Genomic DNA, 22,278 nt, shown 5'->3' with positions numbered 1-22,278 from the left:
TGAACTTGCAGCTGAAACTTTTTAAACTAAAATGTCTCTAAGTTATTTCCACTTGCAGATCCTAAGTTGAATACCAGGAATTTGGCTCCTGCTTTTAGATAAAACACTGTAAAAGGCATTCTGTCTGAGAAAGGAATTGCCATCTGCTGAGAAGTGACAATGAACTGGGATGGTAGCAGTAGACGTAGTGAGAAGTAGTGAGATTCAGGACCTATTCTGGAATTGTATCTGAGAAAAAAATAGGTTCACTGGGTATAGTGAGTGCTATTGGTGACCTGTCCAGACCCACTTTGCTGGCTGGAGAGTCATCCTGTAGTTGTTGGGACCGTTGGCTGGCAAAAGCTTACAGCTGCCTCTGTCAATCACTCGTTTCCAACTGAACAACATTTTTGCCATTCCCCCCCTCCTCCTATCCATCTTCTTTCATCCCCTTTCTCCATAAAGCAATGTTTCTGGAAGTGTGGTCATGGAAAGAGTATCATCAATATCACCTAGTAACATGTTAATACTATAACTGACAACCGGAACAAATATGAGATATACCAATCAGAAAAATACAAAGATTAAAGTTTGAGGATATTCCAGAAATGACAATTTTTTCACACACACACACACACACACACACACACACACACACACACACATATATAAATTATTTTAATGACCATAAAAAGTATTGCATTGTAAACAAAATTTAGTTTTATACAATCAAATTATCAAAACATAATTGAATGTGTACAGTAACTATTATTCCCTTAATACCATTGCTTCCTTTCAAACTATTATTTTTCCTTTAGTCATGAATTAAGGGAAAGTAAATCTCACATGATTATTTTTAGAAACATATACATAAGAGGAGAGCAGAGACAGAGCTTTACTGTATTGTTCACTTGATTATGGAGGCTGAGAAGTCCCATGACCCACTGTTTTCAAGTTGGAGACCTGGAAAGCTATTCATTTAGTCTGAAGGCCTGAGAATCAGGAACATTGAGGTAGGAGATTGATGTACCAACTTGTCAGTCAGGTAGGAAGAATCTTCAACCTTCTTCCTACTTTTTGTTCTATTAAGGTCCTTAATGGATTAGATGATGCCAGCCCAATTGGGGAGCGTCATCTGCTTACTCTCTCCAATTCAAATGCTAAGCTCCTCTGGAAACACCCTCATAGACACCCTGAAATAATGTTCAACCAAGTTTGTGTGCATCACATGGCCTAGTTGAGCTGACATATAAAATTAACCATCACTCCTACTTAATCAGAAATTCTGGAGATGGGGTCCAGGACTTTGTGTTCTAACAAGCCCTCCAGGTGATTTTGATGCATGCTCAAGTTGAGAACCATTGAAATAGAGTGGTCCCTAATAAGTTATTTGAACAAAAATCTCCTTTCATGCTTTCCTAACAGGGACATGCAACCTAGGATCAGGAATGAAGGAAAAAAATAATTGAGGGTAATTCCTAGGTTTTTGTCTTTAGCATCCGGCCAACTTAGTTTCACTAGCTAAGATGAGAAAAACTTGAAGAGAAGCAAGTTTGGAGAAATTGATCATTCTATTTTGAACTTGGTTATTAATTCAGGTGCTTTTTAGATTTCCTAGTGGGAATGTCAAGTAGCTAATCAGATCAAGTCTGGTATTCATATGTAAGGTCAGGATTTGAGTTATAAATGTTAGAGCCTTCACTGTATGGATAGTAAGACTTAGGAAGAGGTCCTGGAGAAAGAAAAGTGTGTAGCAAGAACGTCTATCTTTTTTTGCATATATTTGAAACAAATTATTAGCTAAATGTATTAAAAATACAACTAGACTGTGTTTATGCAAAGGATTAACAAGATTTTGCTAATTACTAAAGAATTCAAGGATGATTTAGCTTTAAGATTATGTGAATTTTTTTTTTTTTAACCTTTGTTACCTGCTAAGTAGAGAAGCCTTCTTACAGAAGATGACATCTATACCTACCTATATTTGGTTGCTAGAGAAGCAGAACCTGGTGAAAGCTCAAGGCAGGTCTGATCCTTGCATCAAGCAGAGAAATACAAAGACTGAAGTTTGAAGATACCCTAGAAATGACCATTTTTGCACAAAATTATTTTAATATAAAAAGTACTGCATTGTAAAGAAAAACATTTTACACAAATTATTAAAACTCATAATTAAATGTGTGCAATAACTCTTAATGCCTTAAACCTCATTGTTTCCTTTCAAACATAATTTTGTGTTTTTCCTTTACAAGTGAAAGTAAATCTCACATCATTATTTTTAAAAACATACATTGTATTCAGCATCTTTTCATCACTCACTGCCTATTAAAACCCCACTAACAATTAAACACATGCTGGTCATAATTGTGTCAACTGCTTATGATGCCAAATTTAACCCAGTTGTCAGAAGCCGATTGCTAGAACACATATTAAGTATTTCCTTATTATTTGAGGACTAGTACCAGGAAAGAACAGGAAATATATAGGGAAGAGGGGACCCACTGTGGGCTGACTCATTTTTCAGGGGGTTTTTATATACAACTTTAATCCTCCTTAGAATATTATTAGCATGATATGGTATGATGCTTATAAACATGGCTTTTTTGAGGTCAGATGTAATGACTTAGGTCTACTATCTACCAATTTTATGACCCTAGGCAAGAAAATTGATCTCTCTTTGCCCAATTTTCTTGTCAATAAAGTGAGCACCCCATAGGGTTATTGTGAGAATTAATCCACATAACAGACACAAAGTACATAGTATATTGCTTGGAATATAGGACTTGTCAGATAACATCCTCATCTCCATATCTACTGTGCCCAATCTCCTCTGGGCTTCAGGAATGCCTAGTTAGGCAAATGCATCATTAGATGAACCAGTGTCTGTTAAGAAGGACGATTGATTTATTGATTGATTGATTGATAGATAGATAGATAGATGTGAGCTGGGCCCTGGGTAAGCACTCTTTAAGAGGGTTAGCCTCCATTTAGGAAAATCAACTTAAGCTTGGTCTCATTAATACATGATCCTCTTGTATGTTTTCCACACACATAATAATTGGCCTTGTAACTCTAGTATCACCATATGTTAAATTCCAAAGGAGTTTGCAACCATTTCCTCAGTGACTCATCATTGTATTCATTATTTTATTCATTTATCTAATATATATTGAGGTCATACCATATGCTGGAAATCATGCTGGATTATGTAGATCAGTATTATCTGTGAGTTACAAAAAAAGTGACACAAATGCATACGAACTAGTACAAAGATAAAGATCTATGTAGAGTTAAAACTTAAAATTCATTCTCTAAAGACTGACTGTTGCTTCTTTTATTCATGACCAGTCTTGTGAACTTAGAGAAAGGTAGGGCTTCCTCTTTGATGTTTGTCACCCAGTGATGTCAATGAGTGAAGATCTGATTTTGACCATCAAAAGTCTCTGGTCAAGAAGTTCTGAATGAATGCCTCTGGATTTGTGCTTTATAGTCAGTATAGTCCATGAAACAACTACGGGAAATATTCTTTGGTCAAGGAAGGAGAAGAATTTACCATTAAAGATAGGCAGTTTTCTGCCTAACACAATGCAAAGACCTGTCCAAGAGGTATTCATCTGTGCTAACATCTGACCTCTGTCTTGACAAGATGTCAGTGAAAAATGAACTCACTGAGATGCATTCCAGATCCCTTGGGAAAAGACAGACAGAGAAAGGACAAAACATAAGGTTTAAAAGCAGCCCTTAGGAGAGATCTGAGAACAATTTCCAAGAATATTTTCCCATGTGTTACCAGGAAAAGGCAATACATCTTAAAGAAGACTGAGCTGCCCAATCAGCTTATTTCACTTCAGTGAACTCCTCCCTGAGACTCCTGTAGCTACTCTCAAAGCTTTATATTGACACAATTTAAAATGTGAAAGATAGTAAAAGTTAATGTAATTATCCCACTGGACGATCTCAGCAATTCTCGATCAAAGAGAAAAAGCCATCATAATGCAATGCCTAGCAATGGCTCAAAAGCGCAGCCATGGCCCCCCGAGAGGATAGTAATGATCCCAATAGCAATACACCCCGATCTCCTAGGAAAAAGACCATGAAAAACTCTAAACAATTACAGGCTGCAAACCTGGCACCAGCATCAGGTAAGGCACAGCCTCCTGAAAACAGTGGGAGGCCTCAGGGATCGTGCCCAAGTTCAAGGTACCATGTAAAAGATTGCTCCTCCATCATAGGGCATAGAATAGAGCCACGAACATTAACTCTTTAATAGAAGTTTTAGAAGAAAAACTTTAGGCAAGTTAAATTTAACAGCATTTATTTGAGTAAAGATCAAGTCAGGCATCAGGGCACACTCAGAACCTGAACAAGGTTTAGAAAACTCTGCTTCAGCAGCCCGAGAAGTCAGGTACAGATATTACTTGATTGGCTACTGCTAGGTATTGACCTTATTTGTGTATGATCTGGGGGAAAGTCCCTCCTTAGAGGTTAGTTTGTTGTTTCTGATTGATTATACTTAAGTTTCGTTTTACTGTGTAGATGGAGCTTCAGTGTGCTTATGTAAGGATCCAAGGCACTGGAGTTGTATCAGTCTACTGTCCTTCCAGTTTTTTAATAGAAGCAATGGTAAATGGCATAGTTAACATCTATTTCAGTTGTCCTTTACAAGGATTTCGTTGATTTCCAGCAGTTAATACATTTCTCTACACCATGCACTCCTCTCACAGGAAGCATGCAGCAAAGAAAAGTACCGTTAAATTTCTCCTTATGGGCTATGGTACTATGAAAGGGAAAGAGTTTAATGAAGAAGCTCTGAGCCTCAAGGAATTTAGCTTCAGCCAGGCATGGTGGCACACGCCTGTAATCCCCGCACTTTGGGAGGCTGAGGCAGGCAGATTTCATGAGCTCAGGAGTTCCAGACGAGCCCGGGCAACATGGCAAATGCTCTCTCCACAAAAATACAGAAATTAGCCAGACACGGTGGTGCCCAAATATATTCTCAGCTGCTGGGGAGGCTGAGGTAGGAGGATCACTTGAGCCAGAAGGCTGAGGCTGCAGTGAGCTGAAATTGAGTCACTACGCTGTAGCCTGGGCAAAAGATTGAGACCCTGTCTCAAAGAGAAAAAAAAATTCAGCTTTAACTGCTTGCTCCTCCTCTTCTATCTCCCCCTGCCCTGCCACTCCAAACGCGCGCACACACACACCTGGGGATACTTGTCTTGGTGTGTCATGCAGAGATTGGAAGCTTTCAGAAATGGTGTGTCAGGTCTGACCCTGTTCTTTTTAGTTGTAAACTGCGAAAAAGAATGTTGATGACTGAGCTTCAACTGGAAAAAGTAGTGGTGGAGAAAGACTTCCCACAGGAGTTCAATAACCATGGAGATTATGTGATGGATATTTACCAGAAATCTGTGCAAGAAGTGGATGGTTCAGGCAGGGAGCGAGCACATGGAGCTGGGGCTGTCAAAGAATGCAAATATAGGGAATATTGAATGGATTCGGACTCATTGTGCAGTAAGAAGTCAGCCTGCCTGACTTCAATATGTAAGTGTTATGTTGTGGAGTCCTGACCTTATAGGTAGAATGAATCCATTTTTATATGGAACGCTTTCTACTGAGATGGGCTTTCGATTTGGAACCTGTTATTTCTCTTTTCATCTATTCCTTATGTAAAAGGAATGTTTTCATCTATTCCTTCCTGTAACATACACCTAGAAATACGTTTTATATTCTCAATTTAGACTTGGTTTGAAAGTTTTGCTTCTTAGCCATTTTCTTTTTGTATTAATCTCTGTGTTTCACACTTATCTTTGAATTTACATACCCAGAAGTTAAGGTCAAAATGTTGGACAATCTGTAAGGCATAAGCACTGACCCATCAGAATCAACATCAGCCATTGCGTTGGAGTAGAATCTGGAAACCACCTTGACCCATTGGTTGCTGGATTTTCAGGTGGCTCATGGAGCGATGAGTGTGCTTGTTGAACATCACAACACTCAAGGGCTCAGAACTGCAGCTATCTGATCATCAGAACAAATATATTTCATTATTTTAGCAAGCAGCATAATACTGCATTAAGTTACTCAGTTGGAAATCAAAGCCATCAAACTTTGCATCTACTAGCCAAATGATGGTTCTATGAGTATATAAAGATCCTACCGTCACTTCATCTCTGTAACCACGTTCCCTCCTTCCAAGACACATACTCCCAATTGGGTCAATTCTTCAATTGAGACTAAAAATACAAAAAGAAAAACCTGATACATCCTCAGACTATTAGTTTCCTGGTTAGACCACTGGATCAAGGTTTATCACTCCAACTACAAAACCGTTCCCTCCACTGGCTAGTGTGAGGCAATCTGAAACAGAAGTACCCTAGTTGAATGATATAACTTAAGGATTTATTAGCCTTGTAACTTTGAGTAGGTCACTTACCAATTTCTCTCATCTGTAAAATATGAGTAGGATAAAGTAATCTCTGGTTTCTCCAGTTTTGGTATTTTGAATCTAGTTGTTATGAATTGACAACAGTTAGTGCCTGTTGATTATTTAAGTCTAATAAGTTACCTGGACATAGTGAAACCAGGAAGGTAGCTTTTATTCTGTACTTCAGAGGGAAAACAGGAAAAGGTTCATTGATTTGACTTTTCTAATTTTTTTTTTTTTTTTTTTTTTTTTTTTTTTTTTTTGAGAAAGATTCTCACTCTCTTGCCCAGGCTGGAGTGCAGTGGTGCAATCTCAGCTTACTGCAACCTCCGCTACCCAGGTTCAATAGATTCTCCTGCCCCAGCCTCCTGAGTGCTGAGATAACAGGCACCTGCCACCATGCCCAGCTAATTTATATATATATATATATTTGGTAAACATGGGGTTTTGCCATGTTGGCCAGGCTGGTCTCAAACTCCTGACCCCAGGTGATTCGCCCACCTCGGCCTCCCAAAGTACTGGGATTACAGGCATGTGCTACCATGCCCGTACGACTTTTCTAATGTTTTTGATTTTTACTTCTCATCACCAAATTAATTTATGTTAGTAAGTAGTTACTTTTGGGACAAAGGACACACATTCTGGTGGTTTAAAATAATGCATTTTGGAATCATATCAAACTTTTGTATTTTTTTCCCATAGAGTTATTTAGATTTTTATTTACTTAATATAAGTAATTGGAGTAATGGCTTTGGAGTTGCACATGTTTATTTACAGTTGTCTTCATATATTTTATCCATTGAAATTTATCCTGTCTTATTGATTGTAGTCAGGCTCTGACTTTACTAATATTTTTCCAGATAACTGTCCAGTTGACCCAACAACATTTATGGAATTATCCATCTTTCTCTAATGGTTTAAGATAAGACATATTTTTCCATTTATGTTAAATGATTTTTGGACTTTTAATTCAGTTCCATTTATCTGTGTATTCATATTCAAATACCTTGTTTGGCAATTTAGTGTAATCTCAGCACATTCAGCAACTTCTTTATGATTCAATTTTCTTATTTTTAAAAAGGCAGCATTGACAGTGTGTACCTCAGATGTTGCAAACATGAAATAAAATAATGCCCATCTAAACTCTCAGAAAATCTTAGATATTACTGAGTCTGAAACACTATTGTATTTTCTTCTTCCTGCTGCTGAATTCCTTTTATATTTTGGAATCAGTTTCAATCTACTACTCTCTCTCTCTCTCTCTCTGTGTGTGTGCATGTGCGTGCGCGCATGTTCGTTCTAGGAGGTATGTAAACAGATTCACTAAGTTGAAAATCGTATAGTTTGGAGAAGGCTTTCTCAGGTTTTTCTAATTCTCAGAATTAGTACTGTCCAGCAGGAACCTTTATTCTACATAGTATCCTTTCTACTGGACTGCTGTTTCCATCTGCCCTAGGTCATGCCTACCTCAGTTAATTATGTGGTGTTGTTTCCCCCTGAAAATCAGCAGGAATGCCTTTCCTGCTTAAAACAAAGACTGATTCCCTGCCAGTCTCTTTCACAAACCTTGCCAACAGTGGATGGAATTGGTCAGTTTTATTTCTCCTTCTCTAACTCTACAGGGAAAATTTTACTCATAATCAAGGATGGGAATAGTGCCCCTAGCTGAGCAGCTGAGATTAAATCCAGTAACTGTTAACCTGGTATAGGGCAAGAAGAGAGTATTGGAAACAACAAAACACAAAAATTCACTGGCAATATAGCATCTTTTGTACCTATTTCCAAAGCAGAATCTCAACTTTCTTTTAATAAAGCATCATTGGTAACAGGATGTCCCGAACACCAAAGTTCATAAAAAGTAGCCTTTATAACATGATTATTTATTAGAATGCTTTTTCATTTTTTAGCCCAGAAAATCTAGCATACAATTTCATAATAAAGGAGCCAAAAGGATATAGATTTCTTATGTACTAGCCAGTGAACTGAACTTTTGATTTCAGTGTTCACATTTAGGAGGCTTAGCAGAGAGAGTACATGGGTTTTTCCACTTTATTGGATTTTGGAGGTAAAAAAGAAAAACATCCAAGCCCAGAAATAATGTCTTATAAGCCGCGACAACAATGCCCCAGGTCATGAGAGAAAACTATTGCTTCTGGGTAAAATAAAATTGGAAGCAAAGAGAACTAGAGGTTACAGCACCTTGACAGTTGGTGGGGTTCGTATGATTTTGAGTCTTCAAATCAGTTTTGGATGGTCAAGTATTTTTTACCATCCTGAGGCTAAGCTACAGATTTATTTCTGCATTTCTACTTATACCCTATGAAAGTAGCTCTAACATCATGTGCCCAAGGGCAGAGCTTAAAGGAATATTTTCTGTGGAAGTGGGAGTAATCAGTCAAAATTTGGAATCACTCCCAGTTCTTCGGAAGTAAAGTTAATTAATCTGGAAGCACATCGTTTGTGTATAAGAAATTCAAGAGCAGCATAATGAGTTCAGCAATTAGCTTTAACTTTTCAGAAACATTTCTCAAAAATATGCATTGAAATCTCTCCGCCACCTATAATTTTAACTAGTGTATTACAGCTGATTTTTAAACATGCCATCCCATTGGTTGATCTTGTCATAGAGGGAAAAATCCATTATTAGCTCTGCTTGTACAGTGAAGTTCTGCTTTATTATGTAATCTCATTTCTGACTTACTATTTGCTCTAAATGAACATATGACTACAATGTGTAATGAACATTGTCTAGCATCTTGAATAGAAAAAGATTAATAATACCTCCTTGACAGTTTTTTTTCCCCACTTATTCCTTGGGGAACACCTATTCTACTTGTCCTGTAACTGGAATTACACATTCATCCCCCAGTATTTTTTATAATGATTTCACCAAAGAACTTCAATAAAAGTTCAATAAATGAGACTGTAATACATATACATTTTGAGTCCTATTGTGTTTTTCTAAGAAAACGTAAAATCATATTTAGGGTCAGATTTTATTTTATGTTATTGAATGCATTGTAAATCTAGAGGGCTGTTTAACCAGGTTCTGTCAGGTAAATTAATTACCACCACAATTGTGTTTAATTTGTCTTTTTATCTTTTCTGTATTAATAAAGTCAGTGTTTTATAACTTCAATATTACCTTTTTGAAACTTCTTATGTTTCTATTAATGAACAATTAAACAGTATTTGTATTCTTATTTCAAAATTGCTAAAAAGTCAGTAAGTAGATAATTATAATAATACATTCATAGTCTACCAGTATCTTATAATGTATGCTTGTCTTTTTCTTCAAAGTGAGGTGACCTCACCAAAATATTCATCACAGTGAGTTGAGAATGGAATTTGAAACTTACAATAGTTTTAGCTCTTTTAAGATTATGTTGCTCTATTTTCTCCTATTTTATATCTCATTCATGGATCATTCTTAATGTTTATTCAATTTTAGTCAAATTTATTAAATATTATACACATTTTCTTAAAAGTGTTTAAGACTTACTCCAGAAAATATTATGTTGGTCATAAAGCGAAAGAGTTTTTCAGACAATAGAATTCCCAAACAGCCTACTTAATTCTGTTTGTGAATGACTTGAGGCATCACATGAAAACTCCAATAAACCACAGTCTCCATCACTCCCTTTTCTTTCATACTGAGTTTGTAATCTCTGGCCTCCAGAAAAATATTCGGTTAAAAATGTAGTCAAAAAGTTTGTATGTTGTTTCCCTTTGGGTTATTCTATTTATCATTTCCTGCAAACCAAAATTCCCTTAGCCCTCCTAGTCTGCTCTTCTTTTCCAAATAGCAAACTGAGTTTAAGAAGGAGCCTGAAATGAACAATGTCAAGTCTAATTCTGAAGCTCAGCTAAAGCTAAATAGACATGCTAGAAGAGTAGCATCCATCTGACATATAATTATTGAGCACCTTTTCCATGCTAGACCTTATTCTAGCTGCTGGATATTGAAAGAAATGTAAATTTCAAAATGATGGACAAGGATATAGGAACTGCTGTTTAAACAACCTTCTTGGGTTTTGACCAGACACCAGATAATCATCTTATAAGTTGAAACAGGTGATACTTTACTAACTTACTGTGGATAGAACATTGAATATAGCTTTATATATATAAAACATACATCCCACACAAGCACACATCCTTCAGCTTTAACTTTTCAGAAACAGATTTTATTTTTCCAAGTTTCAATAGCAGTTATAGTACAACTATAATACAACTTTAACTTAAAATTGGCATCCTATCTAAAAGAGGCTGAATTATAAAAATAAATTTTGGTAACATCCTTGGTTTATCTTACTAGGCTTAAAGGTATATCAAGAGAAGAAATAAAAATCAATGTATTTTATTTCTAGGATTGGTACTATTATTGACACAAGGATATTGCATCAATGTACTCTCTAGCTATCATTTTTATTTTTTGCATATTACTTTTTAAGGGTGACCTGTGAAAGCAACACGAGATTCCCAAATTATAGACTTAAAGGTTTACTTTAAAAAGATGAGATGATTGTTATTTAACTTTCATCTGTTTCTTTTTAAAAAAAACTGCATTTGCAGCAAATCAAGAGTAACAAGATTTTGAAAACTGAAAAACAAAAACAAAATATCTGAGCAGCCAATATAGGATAATTTTCTAATGTTCTATGAAAATAGGCAAATCAATACAAGGTAAAAATGTTTTCTTTATTTCTAGAGATGTTGATTATGTATCAAATCCAGTTTGTCCATGAATGTTAAATAGACACTTGGTATACACACAAATTTATTTTAACCAAAGAATTCAGGAGACATCAGGTTATTATTTTTATGTGGTTACAGTGCTTAGATGGGCATTTATTGAACACTGGAAACTTTTTATTCTCCAAGTCACATAAATAACAGGCATATGAACATTCAGATAATATGGATGATAGTTGCCATTATTGAAAAATCAACATTTATTAAATTCTTACTATGGAAATTATATATTTAGTATCTCATTTGGTCTACCCAGCTGCAGTATGAAGCAGGTACTATTAGTGGTTCCAGTTAATAAGTAAGTGATTATAGAAATGAGTGGAGGTGATTTTCCTATAGCTAAAATTTCTACCTCTTGAAATAATCCATTCATTTTCTCCTAAAGTCTCTGCTTTCCTCATTTTATAATATAATTTAGCTTGATTTTTATTTTAATTGTTCAATTCCACTCCTAAAATCAAATGTTAGGGTGGGACAATGACACACAGTGACAGGGAGTTTGAATAGAGACAAAAGCCCCTGGAAGGGAGAGTATTTAATTTGCGAATCTCATGTTGCTTTCACAGGCCACAAAGCAGATGGTCAGGTTCAGAAGTTTAGTGCCTGGCAGAGAGCTGGGCACAGGATAAATCTTCTGTAAGCCATTTCAAATGAAGAAGTGAATAACCAAATAGAAGAAGTCGTAAGACCATCCAGTCTCAAAATAGTTGGAAAGCAAGCTGAAGGAGGCAACATTAGTTTCTGTTTATTACATGTTTGTTACAATACAGCGTATTGACCAACTTTTCATACTACATTAAATTTCACAACCATTTTATGAAACAGTACACTTTCCAGGTGTGAATCTAGCAGAAAAACCAGATGTTCTGATTTCATCAGGAAAACCAAATAGATGGATTTAATCCATGGTAGAGGTGAGGTTGGGAGGTCTCCAGTGATGCTGTCACGATTTCTCTGTGCTCTGTTTACCTCCAGGAATCTGGATAATTGGCACAGGAAACAAGTAATTTGCACACAATAGTAAGTGGCAGGACTCTGAGGTCCTGGAAGCAGAGTGTCTGTCTAACGTTTCACTACTTCAGGCTCTCACTGTTCCTAGGTCAAGGGACCAAGACCACAGGTCTTGTGAGCAGATAGGATAGAGATAACCCAACATGCAAAAATGATGATTTTTACAACTGATTAGCAAGATGACGCAGACAGATGAAGCCTCTCTGCCTAACTTCGGGGTAGGAGTCCCAGCCTTCAGGGTTTTGTGTAAATGAGGAGAGGCAGGAGTCATAGTTGATATTCAAAGCACTACCAGCAAAGAATTTTGGTCTCCATTCCCACTCTACAGATCATTAGCCGCTCGGTTTTTGGCAAATAGCTTTTCTTGACTTCAGTTTACTGGTTTCTTCAACTGTAAAGTAGGAATGTTGAACGTTAGGCTATACAGCAGAATGAATTTTAATAGATGTCATAAGTATAGATGAGGCTATTTTATCTGCTTGATGTCTATAATGCCACATCCCAGACCACTGGAAAGCACAGTTAACACTGCAAATATACAAGCTGTTTTGACTTCTTTTGATTCTATTTTGCATCATGAAGGCAAACTATAACTTCTCATTTATTCAATGCCCATATATTTTTTTTTATTCGGTGATTGGGTAAATGCAGATAGTTTCTAAAATGCCTGTCTAATTATTGGAGGAATTAGTTTGAAGGTTTGGGTTGGTGTTTCTGTGAGACGAGATGGGGAAGATGGAGATAGAGGAATTAATGTTTCTCAGGTTTATTAAAAATTCTAAATGAAGAGTAAACCTACCTTAAAGTAAACCTCCCAGGAGTAAACCTACCATGAAGATTGTGTGGACTTCCCTCTCTCCATGTTTTCCTCTTAGATAAAAAAAATTTTGAAAATAAGTATCAAATCGTTTAATAATTAACCAGGCATCCTTCATCTAAAATAGTTGATTTACTTGCTAGACTCACATGCACCCTAGACATGCCACAGGTAACTATTTTCCATTTTTAACTGACCGTGAGCTTGAGAAAATAGAATCGCCTTGTAAGCACTTGCTTGTACAGAAGTTGTTTATTAGTTACCCATCACAGAAAGCCCGCCAGCAGGGTTTGGGGCTATATGTAATTCCAGAAAAGAAATCTTTGGTGTCTTCATATCCAAAGGTGTTTCCACTGACCCATTAACGTTGGGCATGCCTTCAGAGAGGCCTTCCAGGGACTGACTGTGTCTGTGTTTGTCAGAGAAGAGATAATTGGCCCCCACAGGAATGAGAGCCATGACCTGAGCTTCCTAAGTGAAACTGTCAGAAAAGCTTCCAAGGTCAGACCTACAGTCTAGGCAGCCTCTACACTCAGTTGCTGACAGTAGAATCAAGAGTTATTTTGCATAAAGTCCTTGAAATCAGGTGAACCACACGGTGTCAAGTTCAGGGTGTCTTGGGCTTCTTGTAACCCTATAGGGAGCTCTCGTGTGAATACCCTAACCATCCTCATCTGCTCTCAGTTCTCCTGTCTTCCAGGTTCCAGTGCTTTCCAGCCTCGCGATCAGTCCCCCTTTATTATTTCCAGTTTCTATGTCCTTTTTCTCCTTATCCCAAGTTTTCATTTCTACTTAGAGCATCTTCAACAAAGTATGGCACTTCCAATAATTTGATCTGAATGAGGAGTAAGACTTAGGGTAAAAGAGTAGATTGTTTTGACATTACTTATTTTCTCCCTGTATTTTCTATATTCACAAATGTAATAGTAAACAAAATGTCTTATGTTTCTGTATAGCTTTATAAGGTTTTAAAATGCTGTTTTAATTAATAACATTATGCCATATTTTGTCGATAAGGACATGACCGTGATATGGTACAAAGACTACACACAAACTTTAGAAACAATAGTTGCAAGTTCACTTCTAGCTTTACCAAGTATTTGATACCAGAGAGAAAGGCAAAATGCTCATGATCCACTCTAGCTTCAGTTTTCTTATTTGTAAAATAGAAATAATCACTTGTACCTTGCAGAGTTGTTAATAACCCTAAGTAATGTGATATTGTTAGAGGGGCATATACATAATCTGCCCAAATGGTCATAAGGATGGTGACAGGTGACTTAAAACATTAGCGTCTAAATTCTATTTTTTTTTTTTTTTTTTTTTTTTGAGATGGAGTTTTGCTCTTGTTGCCCAGGCTGGAGTGTAATGGCGTGATTTTGGCTCACTGCAACCTCTGCTTCCTGGGTTCAAGCAACTCTGCCTCAGCTTCCTAAGTAGCTGGGATTACAGGCACGCGCCACCATGTTCGGCTGATTTTTTATTTTTAGTAGAGACGGGGTTTTGCCATGTTGGCCAGGTTGGTTTTGAATCCCTGACCTCAGGTGATCCACCCGCCTCGGTCTCCCAAAGTGCTGGGATTACAGGCGTGAGCCACTGCGCCCGGCCATTAGAGTCTAAATTCTTACGGTGGCTTGTTTAATAATGAATAAAGGTGATAATGATTCAATTCAAACAACACAACTCCTTGTTTAAATAATTTGTCAATGTCTGTTAGAAATTCAGTTGCATGCCTTAAATAAGTAATTTGAATGTGTGTGTGTATGTGTCTGTGAATATAGATAGATAATTTGATTTATTCTGTTTATGAAGATGTCTTTGTAAGATGTTTATGGAACTTAAGATGATAGGATTACTCTTCATAGCTAATTAAGAAAACAAGGCTGGGCGCAGTGGCTCACGCCTGTAATCCCAGCACTTTGGGAGGCTGAGGCGGGCATTTCACGAGGTAAGGAGATCAAGACCATCCTGGCTAACACTGTGAAACCCCATCTCTACTAAAAAATACAAAAAAATAGCTGGGCGTGGTGGCGGGCGCCTGTAGTCCCAGCTACTTGGGAGGCTGAGGCAAGAGGATGGCGTGAACCCGGGAGGTGGAGCTTGCAGTGAGCTGGGATTGTGCCACTTACTGCACTCCAGCCTGGGCAAGACTCTGTCTCAAAAAAAAAAAAAAAAAAAAGAAAGAAAACAAATGGCAATATATATTATGAATTCACTACAACTTTTAAATAGAATTTTGTTAGTCATAATGGAATCTTTATATTCTTGAAAAATGATCTGAAACGTATGTTCTTTGAAAAGCATGTTAATAGCTTTGTTGCAATAGTCAGCATGGGTATTGATTTAAGGGCTCCTTTGCATGACTCTAAAACATGCTCCACGTACACACCAGGGTTTCCTCCTTGGCCCACAAATTGGAAGTAACTATTATACAACAAATTAGGTATGAATTTTCAATATGAAATTCCAGCGCTCCTTGACAATTCTTTTTCTCTAGGCTATGAGTGTGGGTCTTAGCTTTAAGCTGATGGGTTAAATTCTATATGTATAAGCAGATCCACATCCTCTTCTTTTAGCTTTTCTGCTTCATAAGTATTTTGCTGTTTAACTGATCCATCACCATTACATGTGGTTTACTTTTCCATTCTTGAAAAAAATGGTAAAAAAAATATATATAATGTATATTCCTTCTTAAATAGATTCAGTACTCTGGTAAAAACAAACACTAAGTAAATGCCTAATGGCGTGAATCTGAGAGGAGAGTGCTTTTAGTAAATTCAGGCTGTAGACATGTTTGAGTAACATTTTGCTATCTTTGCTCTAAAGATACATGCTAATGGATGGGCCAGAGTAGCATTAATGAGCTCACTCCATTAAATTAGTTCTTTTTTTCTTGTTAAATATCCAAAAGAGAAAGATGGTCCACTTAACTAGGGAAAAAAAGTTTCATTTTAGTGCAGTAGAAGCATGATGCATATTTTCTTTCTAATTTAATTTCTAACCATTAAGATTCAATTGTACAAATGACCCACTGAAGCACTTGGAAAGATTAGAAAACTATAAACTGAATGTCGTTTGAATTTGGCTGTCTAGACACCATGATGTTATATAGGGTAATTCGAATTTTACATCATATTTTTATGAGGCCACCAAGATAAGCCCAGTGACTTCTGTGAATAGTCACTAATGAGGCCCTCAAATGGAATGTGAGAATTGATCTCCTCTCTGGTTGTTGTTTTTATTAAACACCAGATTGGCCAACCCTTCCAATCACTGTGATTTGAACTTTTGTTAAAATAGTCAAGTTTTCTCTTGGAATGGTAGAAAAAGGTCGCTGTCAGTCTGTGGGCTGAGGAAAAAGGATTACAGCTCTAATGAGCCAAATCTGTGCAAATGAGAAAATAATAATCTCCTCATAATTAGAACTCCCTTTTTAAACTAAATGTTGGTCGTGAGTTTTTCAAAAGAAGAAAAATCATTTCGTTATTTGGTTAAAAGAATATTTGGAAATTAATGCCACCGGAAAGGGGGAATTAAAATGACTTCAGCTTGTTTGCCCAAATATGTTCATTGCTGGAACCTCATCGTGATTTTCTAGTCAAAACAATTATTGTTTTCCATGAAGTTTAGATAGCGAGAACCATGCATTGTCTGTTCATGCAGTAGTTGACATTTACTGCATAGAGCAATTACTTTCAGTCTTTCTGAAAACTGTGCTGTAGGAAGGAGGGCTAGCACGCCCATTTTACAGAGGGAGAAATGGGGTATTGCTTGCTCAAGGCTCAAAGAAATTCTTGAAATGGTATTAGAAATCAGGACTGTCAGCTCCCATGTTCAATTTGTAGATCATTGTAAGCAGCAGCAGCAGTAACAGCAGTACTGGTAGAGTAAATCGAGAGGAGAGAGCATTTCAATAATTCCAGCAGTACTCACTTATGAGGAGATTTTATTTGGAACTCACAACACATAGAAGCATGTATCTACTTGGTTGTGGGTGGGTGCTCAGGACTGCCCTAGGATATTAAGACATATTACTTAGTAGAGGCATACAATTCTCCCAGGCTTTCCTAGCTCCTTTTTTGAGCTTCTCCTGGCACTTAAGGGTCTTCTGGGTCCCCCGTGTATCTGCAACCTGACCTTTCTGAGGCTTGTAACCAAGAGAGTTTAGAAGCCAACTTGGAATTAAATAGCCATGTGGAAAACCGTGTTGGAAAAGGCAGCCCCATGGGGGAGTTTAAACTGAAAGGGAAAACAGTGAAGGTAGAGGATGTGAGCCCTCTTGTATCCCTTCTGTGGAATGTCACATCACAGTAGAGGAGGATTCCAGCTGAAGAGTGGGTCCTTTGTGTGGAGGCCCCTGGAATGGGGCTGCAATGTTTGCCTGCTTTCCTGGAGTTTCAGGGAAGCCAAGGACTTTCCATGATTAAAGTTCCATTCTCAAGAAAGCACCACTATGCATTAATGTCACTAAGTCACCATGACAAACCAGTAAAATAGGGCAAATACAATCTTTTCATATATTAGTGATGTTAAAAAAAATGGCCCATTGGCTCATGCCTGCCATCCCAGCACTTTGGGAGGCCAGGATGACACTTACTTGAACCCAGGAGTTTGAGAACAGCCTGGGCAACGTAGACCCTATCTCTTCAAAAAAAAATTAAAATTATAATTTAAAATAATGGCCCATAGTGGTGATGTGGCTGTCCCTAAGATCACAAAACTAGTTGTTATGAGAGCTTGACTTGCTACTCCTGTTATCTGATGCTTTGTTGAGGGCTAATTGTGGATTGATCCTGTAGAGGCTGGGGGAAGACTTTCTCTTCACCTTTGGAAGTTTCACTGAGATATCAACTGACAAAAAGAAGATTCACTGAAAAAAAGGCATACATATTTATGAACATACACATGGGGTGGACCACAGAGGGATTACTTCTATTCCCCAGTAGGATTCAGAAGCTTATATACAATCTTGAGGTTACAGAAAGAATGGGTGCTTGGATCATGGCAAAATAGGCTATAGTGGTAAAACACAGGAGGGGACCAGGGAAGAGGAGGCCTGGATAGCAAAAGGTCTTGTTTTGCAGATGAGATCAAATAGATGGTGAATGTTTCTTTTAGACCTTTAAAGGTATCAGATATTCAGTTAATCTTTTCTAAATCTGGACAAGAGAAAGCCTGCCTCCATCAATGCAGATTTTCTCTACATATGCTCTTCTGCCCCACGAAGACAATTTTCAGGGCTACTTCTGTTTGCTGGGCCTCTGAACAGCCATCTCAGAATAGGCCGAAGTATATTTTGGGGTAAATTATTTTGGTTTCCTTCAGTTCCTACTTTGAAACTTCAAAAAATTGCATACATAAAAAGGCAAATTGGTAGCTTTGGAGAAATTTGGGTTAGAGGTTCTTAGATAAGATAGGCAAAGGAAGGGGAAGACAAACTAGGATAAGCAAAAAAATAAATAAATAAATACATAATTCCATATCGTCTTGAATCTGTTTTGTAGTCCAGAGAGTGGATCAGCTACAGCTGTTTTCCATTCTAGGCGGTGCGTTGGCAATGGGCTAGACGTCTATATAGGATGAAGCAAATCCATCTCTAATAAGAGGCATTTCTATGGAAACTAAGGAAAAGGTTAATATCTGGAGTGGTCTGTAGATTTGTTTTTCTAGAGTCTCTAATGCATCCTCAGATGGCAGTGGCAATGTTTCTGGATTGTAGTTTAAATCAGGTGTTCAAGTGAACTTCGTGAGTAGTTCATACATCAGCTGGCACAAAAGCTGCTTATATATAAGTTGCCCTGGTGATTTCTCCCAACATTTATGTCAAGTTGTGTAGCTTCAGTGTGCAGAGCTTCAAGAAAAGCACAGTTTTTAGTTTTAAGTGATTCCAAGGCAGAAAAACGGGAGAAAAATTTGAAAACATTAGTTTGGACACTTGTAGCCAGGAAGTAATTCAGGATCCAGTTCAAATTTTAGACAAAAAAAAAACCTCCAAAACAATCGTCAGGGCTGGAATCTAACACCACGTGTACTATAGTTTTCTTTTGAAACATAATTTCTCCTCCGGTTCCCCTTTTCTACCAAAGACAAGTCATGTGTAATAAGACCATTTGTTTGCAAAATAAATTTTAGTCTTAGAATACTCAGCCTTATTATTTGCATAGAGTGTAGCAAGAATAGTGATTGGCCGTATAGGCTCTTTAAAAGTTGGCTTTGCTAGCCGGGCGCTGTGCCTCATGCCTGTAATCCCAGCACTTTGGGAGGCTGAGGCAGGCAGATCACGAGGTCAGGAGATCGAGACCATCCTGGCTAACACGGTGAAACCCCATCTCTACTATAAATACAAAAAATGAGCCAGGCATGGTGGCATGTGCCTGTAGTCCCAGCTGTTCAGGAGGCCGAGGCAGGAGATATCCTTAGAACCTGTGGGCGGAGGTTGCAGTGAGCTGGGATCTCACCACTGCACTCTAGCCTGGATGACAAAGCGAGAATCCGAATCCATCTCAAAAAAAGAAAGAAAGAAATTTTGGCTTCGCTGTGACTTTTTCATAACGAATCTCAGGCTAAACTTTTAAAAGCCTCTAGAGGCTATAAAGCCAAGCTAAGTATTTGGCATCAGACCGTGCCTGTAACGCTTACATGAATTGAGTGAATTTCTGTTTTCTAGAGGTTTCAAAATATCTTGAGGTTCTTGGGCCTGTCAGAAAGTGACATTCTTTCTTACTGCAAGGTCAGGAGCCTTGTGTGGAAACAATGCAGACAAGGTAACAGGCCAGCCTTTCCAAGGAGCTTTTTATTGGCTCTATAAAGTCAACTTCAATTCCTCAAAGCAGTCTGGTGATATCTGAAAATAAGCCATTACAGTCAAAGCCATTACCAGGCAAAGCCTTGGTAAAATAACTAGTACCTACAAGTGTGTCCTCTTACAGAAGAAAATGATTCTTATGGAACCTATGTAAACAATGATATTACCATAAAATAGGAATATTCATGAAGAGTTTCCAAATTTTAGAGAAATCATGTAGATAGACAGGTAAATATTTCAATTTTGCCCACAAGAGTATAGAGCACCCAATTGTTGTAAGCTATAAAGAAATAATTCTTGACTCTGGAAAACAAAATATAAAAAAGAATCATTAATATTCCAAACAAAAATCATTTTTAAAAAGCGTTTAAGTCCTACGTCAGTTCAGGACCACGTAATTAACTTATTCTGCTTGCTGTTGGGTTAGCAATATTTATGATTACATCAGCTTTTAAAATAGAGCCCTGGAAGGTTTTACATAGGTCTAATGACAAAATCTCCAAAGTTATCAGAAGCCTGTATTCAAGAGTATTTCAGGGTACTTTCTATAAAATTTATTGAAGAGGCAAATTTTGGACTGTAGCTGATTGTAAATGGAATTTTGAGAAAAATTAAAGCAATAATTTTCTGTGAATGATAAAAGACTTAGGATAGCCACGGGTAAAGATACAATTGACAAGGAAACTTTGTTACTTCATGGCATACAACAATTTAACATAATCATAATTATGACTGATAACATATCAGAATTTTAGGAATCTCAGTTTTAGAACACTTCAATAACATGTTTATAGAAATATAACTTGAATAAAGTTAACTCCATATTTTGACAATGCTTTCCATATGACTTTTACATACTTCTATGTCTCTCTTGGGCTTCTAGGAGTTCTTTTTGGAATTTCCAAAAGTTAATTCGAGGTCAAAAAGACAATTTTAGAATTTGAAATTAAATTTGGATGTTCGTCAAATATCAAAGGTTTAAAACACTTCATATCAAAATAAGAAAAGTTTAAAATGCTTGATGAAAATAGGATCACAGGTCGCTGTAAAATAATAGTCAATCATTTAGCTAAAGTGATAATTAAAAAAAATATATTCAGGCTGGGTGTGATGGCTCACACCTGTAATCCCAGCACTTTGGGAGGCTGAGGCAGGTGGGTCACCTGAGGTCAAGAGTTGGAGACCAGCCTGTGTGCTGAAACCCCATCTCTACTAAAAATACAAAAATTAGCCAGGCATGGTGGCACGTGCCTGTAGTTCCAGCTACTTGGGAGGTTGAGGCAGGAGAATCACTTAAACCCAGGAGAGGGAGGTTGCAGTGAGCTGAGATTGTGCCACTGCACTTCAGCCTGGGCAACAGAGCAAGACTGTTGTGTCCAAAAAATATGTGTAACTAAAAAAATAAAAAAAAATCAAAAATCAAAAACACATACTCTTTTACAGAGAGGAGAATCAGGTTTCCAAATAATCAAAAGACGAATAAAGAAAATATGACATCAACAGAATCTTTCCCTTGAGTTCTTCCCTCTTTTTTTCTTTAGTTTACTTATAGATAAAAATATTTTACTATGTCTTGTTAATGCTACACAAATATCTTGTTCCAAGGAGAAACCTAAATTCCACCTTTCCATCAGTATATTATTAATGCTAAAGCTAATTTTAATAAAATTTTATTTCAGTTAGCTTTGACCAGAGAAGAAATTTATAAACATTTTATAACCTCTTACAGTTTTTCCTATTTTCTTTCTTTTCCTTTTTATATTCATCCACTTTCATCTATTCTTTATTTCTTAAATAAAATTTAGAACAACTTTTAAAAACCTGTAGCCAGAATTACTATGCCCTTAATGAAAATCACATTCTCATGCTTTCTTATAACATTTCTTACCAAAAATACATCTCACTTTTCTTACACACTTTCCATACAGAATCGTTTCTCTTATATCTAGTAGTTTTAATCATACATATTAATCAGAGTGTTGACTCCCATAACCCTAATTTTCAGTGAAAACCTAGAAAATAAGTAATTTTAACTGTCAGTCATGTACTAACAATTTATAAATACATATCCTATAAGTTTTAAAAGAATAAGCTTTCTATAGAACAATTTTTCTATATGGAACAGGACATATTTACTAGCAGACCTACATAACTTTTGTTTTTCAGAAATAAGCCAAAAGCATACGAGCTTAAACTCATATTTAGTAATTAATATCTTAGCATTATATCTTATTTGGAAATGATCAGATATTCAATGATTATTCATCATTTAATTTAGCTTAAACTCTAAGTGCATAGTTACCAAAAAATTTTGAGAAATCTTTTTAAGTAAATATATTATAAAACATAACTTTTATTAAAAGTTTATGAATGTTTATCTAATTTACAGCTATTTAATCTATTCTTAACAACTACATTTGGAAAATTTCATAAGACAGACAAATCTAGCCATCATCTCAAGTTAAATTTTCTATTAATCATTTTTGT

General features: G+C 36.8%; 1 protein-coding gene across 2 annotated transcripts in view; it reads left to right on the top strand.

Moving 5' to 3' along the window:
• The window catches only part of DCC (DCC netrin 1 receptor), a 1,203,407-nt gene that overhangs the window by 511,630 nt on the left and 669,499 nt on the right, over positions 1-22,278 (top strand). The gene's annotated exons all lie outside the window — the stretch shown is intronic.

The sequence above is a fragment of the Symphalangus syndactylus genome, chromosome 1 (assembly GCF_028878055.3).
Source record: "Symphalangus syndactylus isolate Jambi chromosome 1, NHGRI_mSymSyn1-v2.1_pri, whole genome shotgun sequence".
NCBI lineage: Eukaryota > Metazoa > Chordata > Mammalia > Primates > Hylobatidae > Symphalangus > Symphalangus syndactylus.
This window is presented reverse-complemented; position numbering and strand designations above follow the sequence as displayed.